We start from the raw sequence: 8,515 nt of genomic DNA on the forward strand, positions 1-8,515 counted from the left end.
ATTGTAGTCTGTTACTGTGTAGCTACTAAATACCATAGCTTGTTACCATGTAGCTATTAAATATTGTAGTCTGTTACTATGTAGCTACTAAATATTGTAGTTTACTACTATGTAGCTATTAAATATTGCAGTCTGTTACTATGTAGCTACTAAATACTGTAGTTTGTTACTAAGTAGTTAATAAATGATGTAGTTTGTTACTGTTAACTGTTGTTATTTGTGTTTCACTGCAAATACCCTAGATTGAAGTAATATGGATCTGGAGGTTTTGAAAAATCAAAGAAAAACCATGATATTTTACTTGGTTATATTTCTGATTTTCAAACTTGTGCATAAGAATTAATGTGACCACCATGCATTTTGGCTATTAACCTTTTAGGTTTCTCATACCAATGACCAGACTTGCTAATAAGAGAACTTTCAAATGGAACTTCTAATTTTCCTTCTTTTATGTGTATATACTGATTAATCCTACAGATATAGGTGGGAGCATTTACTTTTTTTTTTTTTTTTTTAAGGATTTTATTTATTTGACAGAGAGAGACACAGCGAGAGAGGGAACACAAGCAGGGGGAGTGGGAGAGGGAGAAGCAGGCTTCCCATGGAGCAGGGAGCCCGATGCGGGGCTCGATCCCAGGACTCTGGGATCATGACCTGAGCCGAAGGCAGACGCTTAACGACTGAGCCACCCAGGTGCCCTAAGCATTTACTTTTTGTATATTATCTATGTGTCTATGATCATCAGGTTCCAGAGTGGAATATCCAGCTGCATCTTGTCACTTATACTCAGTTGTCTCAAAAGCATGTTAAATTTAATGACTCAAACCTAAAGATTGATTATCCATTTAACCTGTAATTCTATTGTCTTTCCCATTTCAGAAAAGATGATCAGTGTCCACTGTTTTGGGAAAAGCAGAAACTGGGAAGACCTGGTTATAATAAACAGACAGAAATACTTAATAGGAATTGAGAGTGGAGTATATAGGAAAAGGTGTATGTTATTTTGAGTGTTACCTATGGGTCTTCTAGAGATCTTCTCAAGAAAAGAGCATAGAGGAAGTTACTGTGCCATTGAAGGGTAAATTTATATGCTATTGAAGTTTTTTCTCTTAGATTATCTAGGGAATTAATATTATTAGAGCATGCAAGGAAAGAGAGAATAAAACACACTCTTACCAGAAAAAGATCAGAGCATGTGGAGACAATGATGTTACATGGACAGGTGTAAAATGAACCGAAGCTGAAGGAATTGCTCACAGTGTTTGCATTTTATAGATGATTAACTGTCTAAAGTTTAAGTAATCCCCTTGCAGAGGTAACATAATATGTACTGACAATTTTGTTTAGGAAAAAAAGAATACATGCAAAGAAGACTCCGATGGTTCCACATACTATGGCATGTGCATTATAAAACTTTGGAATTTCATTTTAACATATAGCAATGGTTCATGGAGGATAAGGCTATAAAGAAGGAAGAGCATGAGTGAGTTAGGATTAAAAGTATCTGTGTGTGTGGGATTTAGGTGAGGGAGGTAGATGGGTTTCTGATCCAGACAATGACAGAAAGGATCATTTGGCTTGTAGGATATTTAAATATGTCTACATTGCATGGTCCCCAAGTCCAAGTTTTGCCTCCTCTGGGCTTCCATGGCACATGAACCCCCATCAGAGCAGACTAAAACATCTTAATGGTGGGAATCATATCTGTCTTGCACACCACTGTATCTCGGTGCCCGGCACAATACCAGTGACTGAGTAGGTCTCTATAAATAGTTGTTGGGGGCGCCCGGGTGGCTCAGTCGGTTAGGCGACTGCCTTCGGCTCAGGTCATGATCCTGGAGTCCCGGGATCGAGTCCCGCATCGGAGCCTGCCTCTCCCTCTGACCCTCCCCCCTCTCATGCTCTCTCTCACTCTCTCTCTCAAATAAATAAAATCTTTAAAAAAAATAGTTGTGGAGTAAATAGTGTTTAATAGCTATTAAATACCTATTATATGTTCAGCAATAATGAAAAACAAACTTTAGGTTTGGTGGGGACAAAAAATTAAAAGTTATGTAATAATACAGGCTTATACATAACTAAATACCAAATATGTGAAGGTGACAATAAGTTCAACAAGGTTTCAGAGAGGAAGGTGTGTAGGGTACATCATCACATTCAAAGAAAGTTTCATGGGAAAGGCAACAGTGGATGAGGAAGCCTGAAGGCTGGGTCGCCTTCCAAGTAAAGGTAATGAGATTCTTTGGAGCCGTAGAGACCTTGAACTTTAGATGAAGGGGACTTCTGGGGGGACTCCTTTTGAGGTGGAGTTACATAAGCAGAGTAGCACCTTTAGGAAGATAAGTCTGTTATTTGTACCCACGTGGGAAGACTTGCTGGGATCGCGGGTTGGTGTGGTGTGATTATAGTGGCGTGAGTGTGAGGGGTAGAATCATGGGCTGGTGGGGGCACCGTGAAATACCGGGCAGGGAGGGATGGAACAGCCTGGCCCAGGAACAAAGCAGGAGTCTCAGACTGATTGGCGAAGTCTCTAGAAGTAGCCCCCGAGGATCCGTGGAAATGGGGAATTGGGCTGGAGTGCTGGTGGAGGGTATGATGATGGCTGCTTGGACATGGTTGAGTTGGGCCAAGGAGCGGCCAAGGAAGGGTCAGTGCCCTGTAACAGAGGGGGAGATTTCGGGGGGGGTGTTGGGAGAACGGAGTGTAGATTGGGTTAAATGCCCCAGAGAACCAAGGAAGAAGGAAGACTGAGTTGTGATAGAATTCGCAAGGGAAAGGTATGGAGCACTTCAGGGAGACCAGAATGTCTGGGTGGGAGGCAAAGGGACAAGAGCGTGTTCGACTGCGATTGAGGCCCAGAGGGAGGAGGAGATGATGCCCTTCATTGCCATGTGATTGAGAGATAACTGGTAACAAACTAGATCTTGAATGTCAGGGCATGCTCATGTAAGATGGTGGGCACAAAGGGTCACGCCGCTCCTCCCAATCATGAGGTCAGCGGGGACACCGGGTGGCGTGGGGCAGCCCAGCTCTGTCCCTCTGGTTGAGGGTGGGGAGCTTCCCCACCCAAGCTCGCTCTCTGCTGGTAGAAAAGTGGAGGGGAGACATTGGAAGCTAGCAGGGCTGCAGGGGTTTTGGCAGGTGGCAGGGATCCGGCTGGGAGGGAGGGGGGGCAAGAAGCCCCGGTGGGGGGCTGGCTGACCAGCGTCTCTTCGTCCTGCCCATGCTGCTGCCCACCACTTGCGGCTGTCCTCTGTGTCCTCACTTCTGCCACCTCGCCTTGGCCACCTTTCTTCTCTCTCCTCATTTTGTACAAATTCCGGTTTAGCCCAGACTGTTTTCCCAGTGTTGGTTAACTTAAAATCTGAATAATTTCTTGTTCTTTTTTTTTATTACGTTATGTTAATCACCATACATTACATCATTAGTTTTTGATGTAGTGTTCCATGATTCATTGTTTGCGTATAACACCCAGTGCTCCATGAGAACGTGCCCTCTTTAATACCCATCACCAGGCTAACCCATCCTCCCACCCCCCTCCCCCTAGAACCCTCAGTTTGTTTTTCAGAGTCCATAGTCTCTCATGGTTCGTCTTCCCCTCCTATCTTCTTCATTTTTTTTTTTTAACATATAATGTATTATTTGCTAAAATCTGAATAATTTTTATGTGCACAGCAGTGCCTGGTTGGGGAATGAAAGAGACAGTAAATGAAAGCTCTTCAATGTACGGCAAATACACAAAACTTGTGGAATCCAAAGTTGATGAAAACTAGTAAGGAAGATATGTAGGGCCAAGGGAAATGAGAGCAAGACTGGGAAAAAGTGACAAAGAATAGAAAGAAATTAGAACAAAATGCAGCATGTGGAGGTGATCTGTCGGAACAAATTCTTAGATTGTAGTTTTTTTAAATTCATCTAAAAGGCGTGAATACCAATTGCTCATAGATCTTTTTCTGTGTCTTTTTTTTTTTTTTTCTTGGTCCTGCTTTTTGGAAGAACAAATCCATGATGAGAAAGATAGGATCGGTGAGCCTGAACTTCCCTCTGTAAATAAGTTTAATGAAGGGAGGCTTGTGGTGACCTGTTACTATTCGCTCCTATTGAGGAGGAAATGGAAAAGTCTTTCTGCCATCCTCAAGTTCTCAAGAAATTAGTGACAGATCTTTAACGGAGCCCTTGCCTCTTCAGCCATTTACTGTATTGTGTTCTTGGTTTCAGACTTTTTTTTTAAATCCAAGATTTTGTTTGTTTTTGTTTCTTCTTCATGTTCCTTTGTTTTTTTTCCTACATTGTGCCCCCACCTTTTTTTTTTTTTGCTGTTGTAAATTTCTATGAATTGAATCTTAATGAAAAGACTTATGACCCTATTTGGTAAAAACAAACATCAGCAAACAAAAGACAAAAAGCTAAACAAAAAACTCTTCTGTTTTTTAGCACTCTGTGCTATTTTAGAATCACTTCCTTTTACAAGACATGAGTAGCCATGTGAAACTTTTGGCAGTAACGGGGCTGATCATTATAACCCATTGGGTAGTGATTTTATATTCTGATGGATTACTTAATGACAATTACATTGAACTTGCCATTTAATTAAATGTTTATTTGCCATGTAAATTTTGTATTTCATCAAAATTATGTGATTTACAATGCAAGGATAATTATCCTATGATTGTGAGGCGGTGACCTTGAACTGTACCTTAATAGTTATAGTTTCTGATGTAATTAAATCATTGAACCAGATCTTGCTAGGTAGGAAGGCAACGAACCACCTGCACAGAGGGGCTCAAATGCATAGGAGTTGTGATAAAAATCATGCTGCCTCACTAACGAAGATTAAAGAGCGTGGCTGTACTGTTACCTCCCCTCCTGAGGCTGCTGGGCCTTGGCTGGGGACCACACTGGTGTGTGCTCTGAGCATTATTTGTATCAGCCCACATTTGTGCTGTTCCAAGAGTGTGAGCCCACGGCGTATCAGCCCCATTGCAGTAATTGACCTCAGGCGAGGACCTGACAGATCCAGGTGTCCTCCCATGAGCCTGTCCACCGATTGGTTTAGGGATGGGAATGTGACCCGGTTCTGGCCTGTGAGACTGAGGAGAACTTCGCTGGGGGCTGTGGGAGAAGCTCTTCCTCCCTTCAGAGAGTGAGTCCCGGAAAGCCCCTGCTTCTTTCCTTGGTGTGCTTGTGAAGGTCTTGTAGCCAAGGTCACCGCTGGATGCTGGCCTGGAGGGAGGGAAGTCATTTGTGTTCACAGTGCTGTCCTTGAACCACTGCATTAACCTTCGAAGCCCAGACAGCTCTGGATGTTCTCCTATGGCAGGCTGAGTTTTTCTGTTACTTGAGGGCCAAGGCACGCCAGCTGATGTAAATGACATTCTACCTGCGCACAGCCCTTGTCCCCCGGTAACTTCTGATGGACAGAAACACACCCTTTGTTCTTCAAGCCTACTTCCGTGCTCCACTCACTGCTGTGTGATTTTGGGCCAGTCCCACCTTGAGTTGAACTGTAAATGGAAAGAGATTTGTCACTGTTGAAACTATCAAATCAAATGACCTTCTGAAAGAGGCGTTTCAAGTAAATTTTAACAAGTGGCCCCAGGTAGAACAAGCATGTTGGTTATGCACTGGTATGTACGTGGGATGACTCATGGGAGGCGCGTTGTTAACATGGCTTATTAAATCTCACTGTGCACCAAAATTTTCTGATTAAAAAAAAATTCACAATATATTTGGACCACAAAACATTACAAATATCAGAATCTCCCCCAGGAAATGTCTTCTTTATCTTTAAGGATCTCTCACATTATCTACTTTAAAAGTATCATCTACCAGTTTGGAATGGTGGCAAACTTTCTTTCTTATTAAGAATATTTGGCCTTTTCCACATTTTTTATATATCTTCATGTTAAACCTTGATTCACCTAGTGGTTTCATATTTGCCTTATGTGTATCCTCTGGTCTAACTGTTGCCCCTGGAGAAAACTGGACACCCCCTGATGTGCCTGTTTGTAATCATTCACAGTTCGTGTTCCCACATGAATGAGAGAGCTGTGGCCCATCTATTTGATTAGGTGTATTCTTGTCAGTATAATATAGCTTCAAAGATTAATTTACAAAACATACAGTTTGATGCTTTTAATTAATAGCCTGCCCTGGTGCGAAGCCTAGTGGTGTGACCTAACCGTCAAGACCTACAGTTTACGAACTGTTAATCACCCATTAGCCCATCTACTCACGTGACCTGTTGAGCCATCTGCTTGATTGCGAGTAGAGAGCTAAATGGTCCTAAAGATAGTTTATATAACTTCCAAAAAATTTCCAGGAAAAGTTGATACTTGGATGAAAAGAGAGCAGAAGACATTTTCATTGATTTTACTGCCACCCATTGCAGAGCAGGTAGGCAATTGGGGGAGTGGCGCGTGCTGTCTCCATCACTCCCCTGATGGCACTGGGTGAAGTGACTCGACTACTTTTTCCTTGTGATTCTTCAAAAAGGAGGGGAGATCAAAAATTATTTCTGCAGATCTTGGGAATGTATGATATCAAGCCTAAGTTTTAACTGGGCTTCATTTACTAAGTGCTGCATTACCTCATCCTTCAGTTTTAACTATGGATTTTCTATAAATCTTCATATGGCCAAACATGATAAACTGCTCAACATATCACAGAACAAGGCAGGGCTTATTAGCACTTGAGAAGTTATTGATTGCTTGTCTTGATTAATCTTTTATGGGTCTCTGTAGTATTAATTCCAGAGGAGAGACCAGAGGACCTGCAGCAGAACTCATTCACAGTTTCTACTTCAATTACGAGGTTTTCGATGCCTACAGCTATTAGTCTAATTATGACTTTTCTAGCACAGATTGTTCTTGGTCTCTGTTTATCAACAATGAGCATTTTTAAATTAAATTTATTTTCCAGACATGCCAATAAGATGAAAAGTGTGCCCAAACAGTGTGTTTCATACTTAAGGGTAAAAAAGGAATTTTTTATTTGTGTTTTAAAATAAAATTTACTCTTCTTGGTTATATAAATTAAAAAAATATATATCCTTTTTTTTTTTTATTTTTTTTATTTTGCTGAGTGGGTTGTTTTTACCCTGACAAATCGGGAACTTTATAAAGGAGTGCTTTGTCTTACTCTGATGCTGACTTTCAGTACTGACTGTGCTTGCTCCCTTCACTAGGGGTGGTTACGTGGTGGAAGGGTACGGCAGGCGAGCTGATTTTGGTATCTTTAGAAGTGCCTTGAATGGAGCAGTGGGGGCTACAGAAGGTTTAGTAGAGAAGGGGTGTGGGGTGCAGGGTGCAGGGCAGCCCCCTGGTTTGGGGCAGAGCAACGTGGGGACAGGGTCTTCCAGCTCCATCTGCTCCATCTCCTTAAGACGAGGAGGAGTAGGGGCAGCTGGTGCCCTCACACTTCTGTTTCACCTCTGCCTTTGGGACGGATGGCTGACCTCAGAGGAGGTAGGCAGGGTGCTGGGCCGGAGACGTTAGCTGTTCAGCCCGAGTGTCATTGCTCAGAGCACAGCGTTTTTCACGTTTCTTAACGAAGTGCCAAATGTCCTGTGGGTGGGGCTGCACGTCAGGTTCCTGACAGGTGCCCATCACTGAGTCTGCACGTCCCGGCTCTCCATACGTGCTTATTTAATTCAACTGAACCAACCCCAGAGTTAGCTAGTTAGGTAACAACTTTGGAAGGGATACCCACGGGTGGAGGCTAATACAGAATGGAAGGAACCAGAGGGACAGTTCCTGAAGAAGTGTCCAAGGACACCACTGATGGAGCTTGGAAATGTGCCAGGGTCGCCCTGGGCAGCTCTCATCACTGTCTCGGATTTAAGATATAAGAAGTGATATGATTTTAATATCAACAAACTCTTATGTAGCAGATACTCAGAGTAAGTGTCAAAATTCTGCTTATTACTCTTTTTTCTGGCTTCCATTAAACCACATATGCTCAAGAAGGGTCATTTTTTTTTTTTTTTTTAAAGCAGGCTCTATGCCCAGCATGGAACCCAACACAGGGCTTGAACTCATGACCCTGAGATCAAGACCTGAGCTGAAATCAAGTTGGACACTTAACCTACTGAGCCACCCAGGCACCCCAAGAAGGGTCATTTATATTTTTTATTTAAAAAAATTTTAAATAATTAATTAATTTTGTTTGGGAGAGAGGGGTGAGGAGCAGAGGGAGAAAGAGAATCTTAAGCATCCTCCATGCCCGGCATGAGCCCAACGTGGGGCTTGATCTCATGACCTTGAGATCATGACCTGAGCTGAAACTAAGAGTTGGTTGCTTAACCAACTGAGCCACCCAGGTGCCCCAAGAAAGGTCATTTTTAAGGGAAGTTTCAGGTAATCAGATTTGCCAACTTGTGTAATGTCATGTGTCTAAAACACCTGTCTCTATGTTGCTATTTTGCCCATGAGGGCAAGATGAAAATATATAACCTCCCTTATCCTGAGGAACAGTGAGCCAGGTTCAATATATTGATCTCAAATTGGAAAGGCAA

Source organism: Phoca vitulina, unplaced genomic scaffold (assembly GCF_004348235.1).
Source record: "Phoca vitulina isolate PV1807 unplaced genomic scaffold, GSC_HSeal_1.0 scaffold80, whole genome shotgun sequence".
NCBI classification, from domain to species: Eukaryota; Metazoa; Chordata; class Mammalia; order Carnivora; family Phocidae; genus Phoca; species Phoca vitulina.